Source organism: Sus scrofa, chromosome 5 (genome assembly GCF_054392235.1).
Source record: "Sus scrofa isolate SSC_HxYL_T2T_F1_AM1 chromosome 5, Sscrofa_HxYL_maternal_Yorkshire_Landrace_v2.0, whole genome shotgun sequence".
Taxonomy (NCBI): Eukaryota; Metazoa; Chordata; class Mammalia; order Artiodactyla; family Suidae; genus Sus; species Sus scrofa.
This window is the reverse complement of record NC_139387.1, coordinates 78509399-78526205: the sequence shown is the minus strand read 5'-3', so window position 1 is coordinate 78526205 and position 16807 is coordinate 78509399. Positions and strand designations below refer to the sequence as shown.

At 38.4% G+C, this 16807-nt stretch overlaps 1 protein-coding gene and 1 long non-coding RNA gene across 3 annotated transcripts in view; both read left to right on the top strand.

Moving 5' to 3' along the window:
- Positions 1–16807, top strand: part of SLC2A13 (solute carrier family 2 member 13) — a 381257-nt gene that overhangs the window by 141943 nt on the left and 222507 nt on the right. The window lies entirely within an intron of this gene.
- Positions 1347–7973, top strand: LOC146403472 (uncharacterized). The gene is made up of 2 exons (XR_014804096.1): positions 1347–4102; positions 4690–7973. It is a non-coding gene; the product is annotated as an uncharacterized LOC146403472 (long non-coding RNA).

Here is a 16807-nt window from a genome sequence, read left to right as displayed (position 1 = left end):
AAAATGAACTCCTAACTCCTAAACAAGGCTGACACGGTTGACAGCAGAGCCTCTGTGATTCACATTTCTGAATGGTGTTGTCATTGTTTCCATGCACGAGTTGTTACATTTGGACACTTCACTTAGAAGGGAGTGCTGCTCCTTGTCTACTGTTAGTACATATAATTATTTAGAGTGTTTAGATTTAAGAACATTGTTTGACGTTTATTTATGACTCAGGATTTATAAGCAAATATGCATTGTTGAACATTTTTCTACTTTGACCTTTTAGAGTTGCTTATCCACTTGCGATGCATGTTAGCGGCAAATGAAATAAAAACCATTGTGTTTAAAGAGCTACATCTGTTCTGTGCATGGATTGTTTAAAGTTTGGATAGCTATTCTGTTCAAATAAGCAAATCTTCAGACAGGTGGCTTACTTGAATACCTCTAACTTATTTTCAGATCTCCTCTGGGAAATCTTATGTTTGGCTGCAATCTCTAAACTATTTTATCTGCCGAGAGTAACTAGGGAATGGGAAGCGTCAATTAAAATTAATGGGATCTGCCGTGGAGAAATTTAGAAAAATTTCACTACTTTTCAGCGACACAAATGTAATAAAAACATAGGCATTGTCCAAGTAGTCACTTGAGTTACTTTTGTATGAGTTACTTTTGTATGAGAATTCAAAATGCAAGTAGGATGTGCGTAGTTAAAATTACTGTGTTGGTTTAATATTAGGGAGTACAAACGCTTCTCGGTCTCCTCCTTGGGGTATTATTTTTTTCCTATTCCATAAGCATGTTAACAAAATGTAAGCCAGGTGGAGGGGGTAATTTTTTTCACTCTACCTTAATTTTTTAAATTAATATTTAACAGAAAGTGTATGGTTTGCCTAGGTGAAATTTGCTATCCAGATCTGCCTGAATTCAAGGCATTACGATTACGAAGGCCTAGCAGAAGCATTTGGTCATGTGATGTACAAGGAAAATCTTGGAGTTCCCATTGGGGCTCAGTGGGTTAAGAATCCGATGTAGTGTCCTAGACTCACTCAGTGGGTGAAAGATCCAGTTATGCTGTGAGCTCGGATGTAGTTCACAGATGAGGTTCAGATCCGGTGTTGCTGTGGCTGTGGCATAGGCCCCAGCTGGGCCTCTAATTTGACCCCTAGTGCCAGAACTTAACACTCTGCAGGTCCAGCTGTAAAAAGAAAAAAGAAAAAAAAAAGGAAAATCTTGACCAAAAAGGAATGCATACTTTTTGATGCTACTGTCAACCTTAAGATTTCTGAATAGCAGAGTAAAATTGAGCTATAATTCAGATATACCACATAAAAGTGCTTGAACATAAAACGTTTGATTAATTTGACATTTAGGAAATATTGACAACAGAAATGATTTTTTCATCTAAGCTTTCTGTTGAAAATTGTGTAAAAGTTTACAAAGAAAATTTGTAGTGTAATTTATCAAAATTCATAATATAAAAATTCTTATATTTACAGGCAATGATTTTCAGTGATATTCATCATTGTTCCATGCCATTTTTCTAAAACTGTACAAATTACTATATAATATGATACTTTAATAAGTTTAAGCATATCATTAGCCTTTACATGTAGATTCTCAATGAAGAAGTACTTCAAAAACACTGGAAGATAATACAGGGACTAAAGAAAACTTTTAGAAATAATGCAAAACTTTTGAAAATGCAGCCAAGTTCATGCTGGTATCAGAACTCAGGACAGAGAGCGAGAAGCTGTTGAATGCATGCCTTGTCCAGGCAGTGTGCTTACATCATCTTGCTTGCATCATCATCATCATCACCCTCCTTTGTCAGTGGGGACATTGATTACATCAGCATAGTTAGTAAAAACATGAGTTAGTTCAGATGTGGCCTTGAGTCCTCTCTGTGCCATTCACAACCATGGGAGAGGCTTTGGACAAGTTGTTGAACTGGGGTTATAGAAGAATATATTGATTAAGAGGAGGGGAGCATTGGCATCAGATCTTCACCTGAGTTCTAGATCTATCAGTTAGCATTTCTGTGATTCATGAAGCAGGATGGCACACTTGCTTCATGCATTTGTTGTTAGAATTAAATGATGTGTATGAAGAACTTAACATAGTTTATGGAATATAGTAAGTGCTGAATAAATGATGTCAATGACAAGGATGATGCTGGTGGGGGTGGGATAGTAGAGCAGAGCTCATATAGAAACTCAGTCATATCTGTAATTCCAGAACATAGGTTTTTTCTATTGATTCTGATCTTGGAAGGATCAGACAGAGTGGCGTGTAAGTGTGCCTTGAATCAAAAGCAGTTATAGCTTTTGAAGCAGAAGAATTCTTGCAGCAAATATACAAGCACAGAGTGTTTGGGGGATAGGCATTAGAGTTGAGAACCCCACCGACATAGAAACTAGTCTGGTGAAAGAGATAAACAGTACACTAGAAAACAAATACATTGTGCTATGGTGGAAAATCAGCCTAAGGGTATAGATTTTATTGACGGGTGTAAGGAATAGATGCCTCTAGTTGCTTAAACAGCTGGGCGAATGGCGATTTTATTTCATGGAAAGGGGATTGCTGAAGAAGAAATGAATTGCTGGGAAATCAGGAGCACTCTTCTGGCTCATATCATTTGAGTTGATGATTATATATTCAAATGCAGATGTGGAGAAGTTGAATGTTTGGGTCTGGAGCTCAAGGGGGAGGTTGGAATGTTAATTTGGGAATCCTTGGATTGGAGGAGATCCATGAGGAATACATCTATGGAGAGAAAAAAGGGATCTGGGCCTTCAGGTATTCCAAAGTGTGGATCCAGCAAAGGGGACTGAGCAGAGGTATCTAGAGATGGAGGAGTAAAACCAGGAGAATGTGGAATTTGGAAGTTAGACATGGAGGTATTTCAGGAAGGATAGAAAAACAGCTATTTTCTGTGTTGCTGATAGTTTAGATTTGATCATTGAATTTGCAAAGTGGAGGTTTTTAGAGAACGTCACAACAATTTCAGTGGATTTGGGGACATGAAAGCCTGCTTAGGATGGGGTTGAGAAAAGAACAGAAGATAAGGAAGCGGAGACATGACTCTTAAGGAGGTTTTCTATAAACTAGGATAGAAAAATCAGGTATGAACTGGAGGGTGGTATGGATTTTATGAAACCTTTTTGCAGTTTTTAAAAAATTTTTTTCATTACAGTTGATTTACAATATTCTGTCAATTTCTGCTGTACAGCAAAGTGACCCAGTTATACATTTATATACATTTCTTTTTTTAAAAAAATATTCTCCTCCATCATGTTTCATCACAAGTGATTAGCTATGGTTCCCTGTGCTATACAGCAGGATCTCATTGCTTATCCACTCCACATGCAAAAGTTAGCCATGTACTAACCCCAAACCCCCATTCCATCCCACTCCCCCTCCCCTTGGCAACGGCAAGTCTGTTCTCCATGTCCGTGAGCTCGTTTCTTTTATATAGATTGGTTCAGTTTTATTTGAATGTGAATGTTACTACATCAAGATTTATATGCTAATGGGAATGATCCAACAGGTAGGGGAAACATAGAGGGATGATAATTATTACAGGAGCAGTATTCCCTGTGGGCTCAAACAGATAGGATTCAGATCTAATCTAGAGAGGTTAGCTTTGTACTGAGGAGATGGCGAGAGTATACATATGGGTCAAGATACGGGGACACTGCCTTTGTGGTGGTGACAAGATTCTTCTAATTGCTCCTCTTGGTGAAATAAGAACTGAGGTCATTAGCAAGTGCAGTAATAATAACGAGTCATGTTAATTAACCAACATCTGTATAAACTGCATATTTGGGGAGCAGGATCCTGGGAGATAGATGTGTTTCCCAACCGAAGGGCTTTGGGCTTTATGGGCTGTGTTCTTTGCTCCATTTTAGCGATAAATACTGTTCTTGTGAGTCTTACTAGATTTGAGTAGTGAAGTGCAAATGAAAGGCTCCGAAGAACAACATACTTTATACCTTCAGGGTTCACCAGATAATTTCCTAAGTAGGGCATCACAGTCAATTTCATACATGCACAGTATTTTTCTTTTTCTTTTTTTTTTTGTCTTTTTGTCTTTTCTAGGGCCGCACCCATAGCATATGTAGGTTCCCAGGCTAGGGGTCGAATCGGAGCTGTAGCCACCGGCCTACACCACAGCCACAGCAGCACGGGATTCCAGCCATGTCTGCAACCTACACCACAGCTCATGGCAACGCCGGATCCTTAACCCACTGAGCAAGACCAGGGATTGAACCCGCAACCTCATGGTTCCTAGTCGGATTTGTTAACCACTGAGCCACGACGGGAACTCCAATATTTTTATTTTCCATTGTAGACATGTATATTGTTCCATACCCCTAATATAAATTAAAACTAATTTATAACTATATATATGTATTGTGTGTGTGTGTGTGTGTGTGTGTGGTGAGTCATAAGGTAGTGAGACGACCCACCTGTTTATTTACTCACTGCCATAAAGACTCTATAGCAGGAGTTCCCATCATGGCTCAGTGGTTAACGAACCCCGTTAGCATCCGTGAGGGTGCAGGTTCGATCCCTGGCCTTGCTCAGTGGGTTAAGTATCCGGCATTGCCTTAAGCTGTGATGTGGGTCACAGACATGGCTCAGATCCCACATTGCCGTGGCTGTGGTGTAGGCCGGCGGCTACAGCTTCGATTTGACCCCTAGCCTGGGATGGGAGGGTGCAGCCCTAAAAAAAAAACAGAAAGAAAGAAAGACTATAGCATGGAGATTTTCATCCACCCAGAGATGTTGACATGATGTAGGCCAATTCTGAAATTATGGAAAAGCTTGTGATTAATAAACTTCTTGTACCTTTTGACAAAGGTTACCACATTTAAAATTATTTGTTAATGTTAGACCTTAAATAAATGTTGATTAGATGAAAACCATTTAAAGGAAATATTTTATGTAAACCAAAAATTTTTTTTTTCTTGGCCACACCTGTGACATGTGACATTCCTGGGCCAGGTATCAAGCCCTTGCCACAGCCACGACTCAAGCCACTGTAGTGACAACACCAGATCCTTAACCCCCTGTGTCACCGGAGAACTTCACCAAACTCTTCTAAAATTCAGTTCAGTAGTCATTCAGTGTCCACTTACACAAGCCACACCGAGGAAACAAACATATCTGTAACACATGGACTAAGCTGTTAAGGGGCTTAGCACATCTAGTGATAGAAGGGACGGGTAGGATTTGGGAGGAGGAGACCTGGAATTACTTCCAGCACTCCAAGAACACGAAGACCTTGGAATAGGCACAGAGGCGTGTAGTGTATGTGTTACTGAGCAGTGACCAGTTCAGTGTGGCCATATTATGGGAGTTAGATTTGAAACTAGGTACTAGACTATTTTGAGCAGCATAATAAGGAGCCTCCAAGTGTTGGGGGAACAATTATGTCTTGAGGAAGGGAGTGAAATGATTATGGCTGCTCATTAGTTTGATAATTGGTCACGAAGTATGAAATGAAAGTAGGCGATAGTCTGAGGACAGTTAATAAGCATAGTTGTTGATCAACCCAAGTAGTAGATAAGGAACAAAAAGAAACTAAAAATGAGCTGATATTTCTGGAAGGATTTTTTTATACCTTTTACCCCTGAAAAGGGGCGTAGAACTGGGTCATCGTATTTGTTTTTGTGTGTTTAACTGTGAGTGATTTAATGAATTTAAGTTTGCATAAATTGAGTACCTACAGTTGTTCTATTTTATTTGTTTGCTTGTATGTTTTGTTATGTCTTATTCCCTAAATGATTTTAAGAGACTTACAGTAAATATATTAAATAAGTGGAGCTAAAATAAAAATAAAAACATAATGATATGGGAAATTACAAATTAGAAGAGAAAGTCAATACCAGGAGAATAACTAACATGTAGATATATATGATTGACCGTAAAGGCATAAGCAGTAATGACTGGTTGCATATTTGATTCTAAACCTCCTATCAGCCATAACAGGAAGAACAATGTAATCAGTCACACGATTCTCGCTGTCTGTGAGGAAGAAATATGGAACAGTAATTTCACTGGCATTTACATATTTTCTTATATGAGGCTTCATAAAGGGACTACCCAGTGTGGGTAGAAGAAAATGATAGCAAATGCAGTAATGAGGTTTATAAAGTTCTTAAAGCATCAAGACACATAGATATTACTTTGATGATCAAAAAAGAATTATAGGTAAAATGCATGTGTGTGCATTTTAATTTTTTAAATTAAAAGGTGGAATTTTAGAAGTCAAAGTGACTGGCTACAAAAGAATTTAAAGGACTTGGGGTACGACCTTTGGGAGTGCCTGCATGAAGGTAATAGAAGATAAGGATCCAGTAAGGGTTGCTGAATGAAACAAAGGAATGTGAGAGGAGAAGCAAGATTCTCTAGCATCTGAGAAAGCAAAGGATAAGAGAGTTTTACACATGAATTGGCCATAATATGAAATGTAAGGGGATCAAAGAGGACAACTTTTTTCTTATTAGTATTGGCAATTGCAGTATCACTAATGACCTTCTGAGAGAGTTGTTTCCGTAGAATGATAAGGGGACAGGATGGGGGAGCTGACAAGATAAAATGGCAGAGATTGAGAAAGTATATGTAGACGTTCTTGCAGAGATAATAACATTGTGGTTCGGCATAACTGGGAGAGAGGGATCGATTGAAACGGAAGAAAGGGGAATAAGGATGTGCAGGATCCCAGAGGTGAATGGGCTCAGAAAGATGGACCCTGTACGTGGAGGCTCAGGGAGGGAAGGGCTGCCGTTCACTGAGCTTGGAGGGGAGGAGAAAGACGCAAAGGTACTGAGGAGCTTACTGAGCTGCAGGAGTTGACATGGGATGGCTTCTGAATTGCTTTAAGAGTTGAGGAAATTTGCAAAGTGAGTTGAAAGTATGTGTGGAGGGAGATTCTATTTAAGTCAGGACTTTCTTAAGTCGAAATATCATGGTAGGACAGATATTTTTGAGATTATGGAAATGCCATCTCTTTGTTTTAAGTATATCAGTTTTTTTGGTTTATCAGAAATAATTTATTTGCCTTGCCCCTTTATAGCCCCTCAAGTCCCACACAGATGTATTACTTTTTCCTTAAAAGACCAAACGGATATATAACAATAAAGTGAAAGCTGTATACTAATGGGCTAAATAGAATATTTATGAAGAGTACTTTTTAGGAAACTGCTGGAAGAATGACTCTTCACTATTTTCCTGAAACATTTATAGTAACCTGATGAATAATGAATGGGAATAATTTATAATAGCTACAGACCTCACTCAAATACAACATTTGTTTATACTCCTACATAACAGTTACATCATGGCTATATTTCACAGAAAGAACCATATATTTTTAACATAAATGTTGCTAAAATAGTTTTCATTCAAGAGAGTCTTGGAATCTTTTGTTTTAGGAGACCTCAGAGGACAGGATGTTCTAGAACATCCCTGAAAAGCATTTGGCAGCACATTGCTTCACCTCTCTTTAAATTTTGCATTCAAATGAGCAGGAGCCATAGTAGGATATAGTCTAAATAAGCCGTGAATAAGTTGAGTAATGAGATTAGAATCATTCCCACATCTCTGATAATGAATCCGATGCTATGTGTTTTATATACGCATAACTGAAAGATACATAGACATGAATTTTATTTTGTAATTGAATTTTGTGGTACAGTGAGCAGATTGCATTTTAAAGACTTTGCTTCGGCATTCAGAAAAAGTAGATGGCTCAAAGCATTTCTAAGTAGAAACTCAAATTTCAGTCAGTATTTTAAATAGACACATCCTGACTCCCTTCACAGATTGCCATTGACCATATGGTAACTACAGACATGCCTCAAAATAAAATAGCCATATGTAGAGTTTCAAATACTGACCTCATCCCTAGAGAGCTATATTTATCTACATGAGCATCTCAAACCGTTATCAAGTAAAATTATGGTTTGTGTCATGTTAAAAAATTAGAAGAATCTGCCTAATGAAAAACAATCACAGGTTAAAAAATACCAAGACATCTAATAACCACAGACATCTAAAAGCAAGGTCATCTGGGATCTGGAGGAATGTCTTTCAGATTCTCCTAGCCATTATACACAGTAGCTTATCATCAGAGCAGCATTAAATGCTATCCTGTGCTATGGTCATCAAAGTGGAATTAGTAGAGTTCCCTGGTGGCTCAGTGGGTTAAGGATCCAGTGTTGTCACTGCTGGGGCTCTGATTACTGCTGTGGTATGTGTTTGATCCCTGGCCTGGGAACTTCCACATGCCATGGGTATGGCCAAAAAAAAAAAAAAAAAAGAAAAAAAAAAGAATGTAGTGAAAATATTGAAGGGGTGATCAGCAGGAGTGCTCACCATGTGTATCTGTTCTGAAGCTATTGGGCACTAGATGCAGATTTTTTTCTGCTGGCTCTGCTAATCAAACACCAATATTATCTTTTTCTGGTTCTTACCATACAGTTTCTAGAGCAGGACATGTGGAACTCACTCCTCCCAATTCCTGCTGCCAGTTGTTCTCTGCTGAAATTCTGCCACAGTTTATCAGAACTTTTTAGCCTTGTGGGCATGTGCCTATCAATTAAAAGCATGGAAGAATTGTTGTAGCAATTTGAAAACAATTGTTTACATCTTTAATGATACCTCATTTTCCTCATCTAAGAGGAGGGGAGAAGAGGTCAGAAAGGGGCATCCTGATCTGAGGTTCTGCAGGTAGTAAGAGATTCTTGTAATGATGATCTTTGTAACTACAGAACCTCTCTGTCTCTCTTTGTCGCTATCTCTGTCTCTCTCTACATGTAATATATATAAAATACATACATGTTCATATACACACATACAATTATATACATACAGATGTGCATATATCTGTGTGTAGGTTTATGTGTATATGAGAGAAAAAGGAAGATTTTCAAGACCTGTATAGTGTTCAGGAAAGCATAGGTGTTGTGTTATTATGCTAGTGAACCTCTCATGTCCAAGTTTTAATTTAAATGAAACTCCTGCTGATCATCCCTTCAGCATTTTCACTAAATCCATTTGGATGACCCTAGCACAAGACAGCCTTTAGTGTTGATTTTATGTGTTATCCTAATGTGTATAACAACTGGGCAAGGAGAATTCAAAAGACGTGTCTCCAGATGCCTGAGTATCCTTGGGTACTCAGGGGTATGCTATGTGCCTAAAGTTAATAAATAATATTAATCACTCCTAACTGTTACTTGAGAGATTTAGTTTTCCTTTTCTTTCCTTTGGATGTAGTAGTAGTTTATTGGATGTCATTGAGTGATGAGTTTTGTTTCAAGTAGTGATAGGTTTGTCTTAAAATGAAATTGTGATTTTGAAGGAAATCACCCTTATAGACCAAAAACCCTGAAAATTGCCACAAAAGGTTACTGAAATTTCTGAACCTATCTTTATAATAGATGGGTAAACCTAAATTCTGCCTTTTCAAAGCTGAGGCCCCCTCATGTAGATAGATGGATAGATTGGATGGATGGGTAGATGATAGATAGATAGAGATACATATTACTGGATTTATAAGTAGAAATTTTGTTAAAATTTATTTTGAAATCATAGTTTTGTTTCTTGTTAATTTAGAACATTGCTTTATTCTAATCCAGATTTATAAGTAGTTTTTAAGAGTATTTTGAATTAACTCAGATTTATCAATCTCTCCCACCTTTCCTGCTTATCTCATTTTGTTCTTTCAGTTTTGGTCAAAGTAACAAGACGAGTCATTAACAGAAAAGTGTAAAATTGTGGAGTTCCCGTTGTGGCGCAGTGGTTAACGAATCCGACCAGGAACCATGAGGTTGCGGGTTCGGTCCCTGCCCTTGCTCAGTGGGTTAACGATCCGGCGTTGCCGTGAGCTGTGGTGTAGGTTGCAGACGCGGCTCAGATCCCGTGTTGCTGTGGCTGTGGTGTAGGCAGGTGGCTACAGCTCCGATTCAACCCCTAGCCTGGGAACTTCCATATGCCGCGGGAGCGGCCCAAGAAATAGCAAAAAGAAAAAAAAAAAGAAAAGAAAAGCTTAAAATAGTAATAAAAATGATCAATTCCTTTTTTGTAAATACAATAACTTTTTAAAATTAGAACTCATATACAGCTTGTTAATGTGCATAAACTTCCTTTTCAACATTGACTTGCTTTAAGTATTGATCTCATGAAGAGGGGGTATTTAATTGGTCACTTTAGGCCATAAAATGTTTTGTGGAAAAGAAAATTAAAGTTGTTGTGGTACAGTATTGTTCTTAGCATATCCTTGTGGAATAAATGAAGCTGTGTTTATGCCAGTTCACTGGTCCTACTGATATTTAAGTTGTGTTAGATTTGAGAAATACAGTAATTATATTTTTTCATTTTTACTTAATTTTTTATTGGCTTTCTTCTGAAATTCTGTTAATTTAAGATGAGAAGACTAAATGGCATATATAATAAAGTTTCTTCCATAGAAATCCATGGTTTGATTCATACTTGCTGTGGAGATCAGTCTTTCCTCTTAGTCTGCAAAAGTGACTAGTGACTAGTATCCTTTACTAACTCAGAGCAAGCCATGCAGAGCTTTAGTGGAAAGACCTTAATAGCTGAGATGCCAGTGAATGAAAGCAGTCCGAAGAAGAGAGATTTGTTTTATTTATGTACTATGATATAGGATGTTTTTGGATTGATACTATGAACAAAATCGATTCTAGAATCTATCATCCACCCTGTGACCTCCAGGATCCTGTGCACCAACACTCTGGGATTTAGCGACCATGTATATTTATGGAGCTCCCTTGTAGGATCTGTCTGTTGTGTTCATGGTGTGGTAGACATTTAAAATCTTTTCTTTTCTTTTTGTTTTTATCCTTTTAGGGCCGCACCCATGGCATATGGAGGTTCCCAGGCTAGGGGTCTAATCGGAGCTATAGGTACTGCCAACGCCAGAGCCACAGCAATGCTAGATCCGAGCTGCGTCTGTGACCTACACCACAGCTCACGGCAATGCTGGATCCTTGACCCACTGAGCGAGGCCAGGGATTGAACCTACAACCTCATGGTTCCTAGTCAGATTCGTTTCGACTGCGCCATGACAGGAACTCTGACATTTAAAGTCTCACATGTTTTAGCATACCTGAACAAATGACAGATAAGGTTAGTGCCTTAGTCCTTTTTCAACAGAATTTATATTCTGCTGTGTTTGTTATTTTAGGAGGTAAGCCTGTAAGTGAAAGATAAGAGTACTAGAAAATCCCCCCCCCTTTTTTTGTCTTTTTAGATCCGCACCCACGGCACATGGAGGTTCCCAGGCTAGGGGTCTAATCAGAGTTGTTGCTGCCGGCCTACACCACAGCCACAGCAACGCCAGATCCTTAACCCAGTGAGCAAGGCCAGAGATCCAACTCGCAACCTCATGGTTCCTAGTTGGATTCGTTTCCACTGCGCCGTGACAGGAACTCCAGAATCCCTTTTTAAAAAAATAAATACATTTTTCGAGTCAACTCTTCCATGAACTCAACGTTTCCATGCTCTATTTGGAGATTTGAATTCTATTTTGGAGAACTTGGCACTAAGTTCTTTCTATCAAATATTTTTTTAAATTTTTTGATATTTTATAGTTTTATTGAGATATGTATAATTGACATACAGCACTGTATAAGTTTAAGGTATACAGCACAATGATTTGATTTACGTCATGAAATAATTAACATAATTTAGTGAATGTCCGTCATTTCATGTAGATACAGAGGTAAATAGAAAAAAAAATTTCCCTGTGATAAAAGCTCGTAGAATTTACTGTCTTAACAACTTTCATATGTAACATATACCAATAATAATTATATTTATCATATTGTATATTACATCCCTAGTACTTATTTATTTTATAACTAGAAGTTTGTACCTTTTGACTACCTTCATTTAATTTCCCCTGCCCCCCACGCTCTACCTCTGGTAACCACAAATCTGATCTCTTTTTCTATGAGTATGCTTATTTGTTTGTTTTGGGCCACGCCAGCAACATGCAGAAGTTCCCAGGCCAGGGATCGAACCTGCACCACAGCAGTGACCTGAGCCGCTTCAATGACAATGTTGGATCCTTTAACCTGGTGCGCCACAAGAGAACTCCTGTTTGTTTGTGTTTGAAGTATAATTGATCTACAATACTGTGTTAGTCCCTGTTATACAACATAGTGATTTTCTATTTCTGTACATTTCAAAATGATCACTAGCATAATTCTGGTTATATATGTCTCCATACAAAAATATTACTTAATTGTGTATATCCCTCATCTTATACATTTCATATCCTTGACTCATTTTTTTGTAACAGAAGTTTTTACCTTCAAATCTCCCTCACCTATTTCATTTTTCTCACAATCCCCTTCCCCTGGTAACCATCTATGTATTCTTCTTTTTTGTTGTATTTATTTCTTTTGTTCTTATAGGTATGACATGTAAACAATACCATATTGCATTTATGTTTCTCTGCTTGACTATTTTACTTAGAATAATACCCTCTAGGTCCATCCATAGTGTCGAAAATGGCAATATTTCATTCTTTTTTTATACCCAAATAGTTTTCTATTATATATGCATGTGTATACCACATGTGTATACCTCATTCATCTATCACTTCAATTGGGCACTTAGATTACTTCTCATCTTGGCTATTGTAAATCATGCTGAAATGAACAAGCGATGCATCTATCTTTTCTAATTATTATTTGTTTTATTTGGATAAATACCCAGAAATGGAGTTGGTTTATCTTTGTTTTTATTTCTGTTGCCTTTGGAGACTGATAAGAAAACATTTGTGTTGTTGATGTCAGAGAATGTTTTGCCTATGTTCTCTTCTAGGATTTTTTTGGTGTTTTGTCTTACGTTTAAGTCTTTAAGACAATTTGAGTTTATTTTTGTGCATGATGTGAGGATGTGTTCTAGTTTCATTGATTTACATGCAGCTGTCCAGTTTTCCCAGCACCATTTGCTGAAGAGATGGTCTTTTTCCCATTTCATATTATTGACTCCTTTGTCAAAGATTAATTGACCATAGGTGTCTGGGTTTATTTCTGGGTGCCCTATTCGCTTCCATTGGTCTGTATGTCCGTTTTGGTACCAGTAACACACTGTCTTGATTACTGTAGCTTTGTAATATTGTCTGAAATCTGGGAGAGTTATGCCCAGATATGACTGGTTATATTTGGAAGTTCCCAGGCCAAGAATCAGACCTGTGCCAGAACAGTGACGCAAGCCACCACAGTGACAACATCGTATCTTTAACATGCTGTGCCACAAGGGAGCTCCCCAAACTTTTCATTTTTCTTTAACATCTGAACAAGAGCCTTGCAGGATACAATATTATTGGTTGTAGGTTTTTCTCTTCCATCACTTCAAATATATCATGTCACTCCCTTCTATCCTGCAGTGTTTCTTCTGAAAAGCCATCTTATATGTAACTTGTTCCTTTTCCCTTGCTGCTTTTAATATTCTCTCTTTATCTTTAGTTTTGCCCTTTATTACAGTGTATCTTGGTATGATCCTCCTTGGATTGATCCTGTTTGGGACTGTATGTGCTTCTTGGACCTGGATATCTCTTTTCCTTCTAGGGTTAGGGAAGTTTTCAGCTATTATATCTTCACATGGGTTTTTTTGTCCCTTTCTCTCTCTTTCTTCTCCTGAGACCCCTATAATGTGAATGTTTGCATGCTTAAAGTTGTCCCTGAGGTCTCTTACATGGTCCTCATTTTCTTTATTCTTTTATCTTTTTTCTGTTCAGATTCAGTGATTCCAGTAGTCCGTCTCCCAGCTCACTGATCTGTTCCTCTGTATCATCTAATCTGCTATTGATTCCCTCTAGTGTATTTTTTATTTCAGTTATTATATTTTTCGTCTGTGTTTTGTTCTTTGTATTTTCTAGCTTTGTTAAACACTTCTAACCTCTTACTCTATTCATCCAAACTTCCCCTGAGTTCTTGGATCATCTTTATGATCATGACCTTAAACTCTTTATTGGTTAGACTGCTTATTTTCATTTCACTTAATTCTTCTTATGAGGTTTTATTTTTGTCCCTTCATTTGGAATGCATTTCTCTGTCACCTCATTTTGCCTAGTTTCCAGTTTTTATTTCTATGTATTTGATAAGTTCATTACATTTCCCAAACTTGGAGAAGTGACCTTTTGTAAGAGACATTGTAGGTGTCCTAGCAGCCTACTCCACTCTGGTGACTAGAGCTATATGCTCCAGGGGTGCCCCCAGCGTGGTCTGCATGGGTCATTCTGTCATATGAGTTTACTGATGTGGTTGTTCTGGTAAGTGTGGCTAGCCGCTGGTCTGGTTAGTTGCTACACTCTTCCTTAGGTGTAGGCTGGTTGCTGCTGGTGAGTGGAGATAGGTCTAGTGCAGACGCCCTGGTGAGAAGTCCTGGTATCTGACATGGGTGGTTGTGGGGCCAGGGGTCCCTGATCTAGTATCAGCCTCCCGATGGGTGGTGCTAGCACCTATAGCTGGCTGCATGGGCTGGGGTGTCCTGAGGGTTGTGTTGGCCCACTGGTGAGTGGAGCCAAGGCCCAGGATTTCCCTAAGCTGGTGCTTGCCTATTGATTTGTGAGCTGGGTACTGACACAGTAGACTACAGGTCTCTGGTGGCCCTGGGGCTCATGTTCACCCACTGGTGGGTGAAGTTAGGCCCTAGTGGATTCTACGGCTGGTGCTGACCTATTAGTGGCTGAGGCCTTCTCCTGGGACTAGTGCCTGCCCATTGTTGCGACTCATTATTCTGGTATAAGAGCCCCTAACTGGAAGCCCATTTTGGTGCTCAGAACCTTCACTCCTGAGAGAGAACATTCATAATTGAAATTATGCTCTCATTTGTGGGCCATTCACCCAGGGGTCTGAGACTTGATTATTCCACATCTCTGCCTCTCTTACCTATCTTTTATCTTTAGCTTACATATCTTTATATATTTCTACATATCTTTAGCTCTAGAGTATCTCTTCTGCTAGTCAACCAGTCTTTCTCATCAATAGCTGTTCTGTAAATAGTTGTAATTTTGGTGTGCCCATAGGAGGAGGTGAGCTTGAGGTTTTTTGCTCTGCTATCTTGGCCACATCTCAAAACATATTGATTATTTTTCTATATTTAATAATTAGCACGTGTTTTAATAGGTAGAAGATAATTATTTTTCTTTTTTAATTATCTTTTTTTTTTTTTTTTTTTGTAAAAGAGGTAATTGAAGAGTGGGAAAAGACAGTTGGGACAGGAATACCCAGGAACTTAGATATATATATTAAAAAAAAAAAAACCAAATCTATAAGGCTACAAGGTATATATTTTCTAAGTTCCTTGGTATTTTTGGAATAAATATGATTTTCTGAGAATCATGCCGACAGAAAACACAGTCTCTTTAAGTTATATTTCAAGGTACCACATACATATGTTTGCAGCAATCATGCTTCTAAAATGGGGTGGAACAATCATGATTTTAGATATTCTGGCCTATTGTAAGATCATGAGCCCTTTAATTTGGCCTGAAAAAAAAATTTTTTTTTTTTTTTTGGCCATACCCATGGCATGTGGAAGTTCCCAGACCAGGGCCAAACCCATGCCACAACAGTGACTCAAGCCAGTGCAGTGATAGCTCTGGCTCTTTATCCCGCAGCATCAAAAGAGAACTCCATCGGCCTGGTCTTTTTCTCTTTTTTGTATCTTTATTCATAGCAACTATCACATGTAAAGCCAAATATAGCAAGAAAGAAGAGTATAAAATGTGGGGATCGTGGTTAGGTTTTCATCTTTATTCTCAATAGTCCTTATTTGTTGAATACTTGAATCTAAAAAAGGATCATGTTGGAGATCCATCATGGCACAGCGGAAATGAATCCAACTAGGAACCATGAGGTTGCGGGTTTAATCCCTGGCCTCGCTCAGGGGGTTAAGGATCGGGCATTGCTGTGGGCTGCGGTGTATGTCACAGATGCTGCTCTGATCCTGCGTTGCTGTGGCTGTGGTGTACGCCAGCAGCTATGGCTCCATTTCGACCCCTAGCCTGGGAACCTCCATATGCCACAGGTGCGGCCCAAAAAAAAAACAAAAACAAAAACGAAAAAGGATCATGTTGATAGACTATTGTTCAAATGTACATATAAAATTTACATACCCCCATGAGTACCAAGCAAACAGTTTGACAGTATATAACACTGAATTTAATAGAACTACCATTTATTATAGGAGCCTATGGTATGGTTCTTATTGATTTATCACCTCGTGTGTATCACTGTTCTGTGTAGGGGTGTTCTGTTAATTATAAAAAAATAGAAATTAAAAGTATAGAATTTATTTTTTATGTTAATAAAGCTCTTTGAATTATTTCATGGAATCTTAAAAATGAAATCTCTGTTTACATAGCAGGAAAACCCATGCAATTTATTGACAATTTTTTTATTTAAAACTTTAAATTGTACTCAACTACAGAGCTTATGGATGAAATCGTAGCATCATTATTTGAGTTTTGGTGCAATATACTTCACATGTATTACCACCTTTAGTTATCAGATCACAACTGTGAAGTAGCTGTTTTCTCATGGACACTTGTGAGGCTCAGAAAAAGTCAAGAACCTGCTCAAGGACACATAGCTTCAACATGGTTGAGCTGGATTTGAATGTGGGTTTCCCTGGGAGTTCCTGTTGTGGTTCAGCGGGTTAAGAACCTGACTAGTATCCATGAGGATGCAGGTTTGATCCCTGGCCTTGCTCAGTGAGTTAAGGATCCAGCGTTGCTGCAGGCCGTGGCATAGGTTTCAGAGGAGGCTTGGAC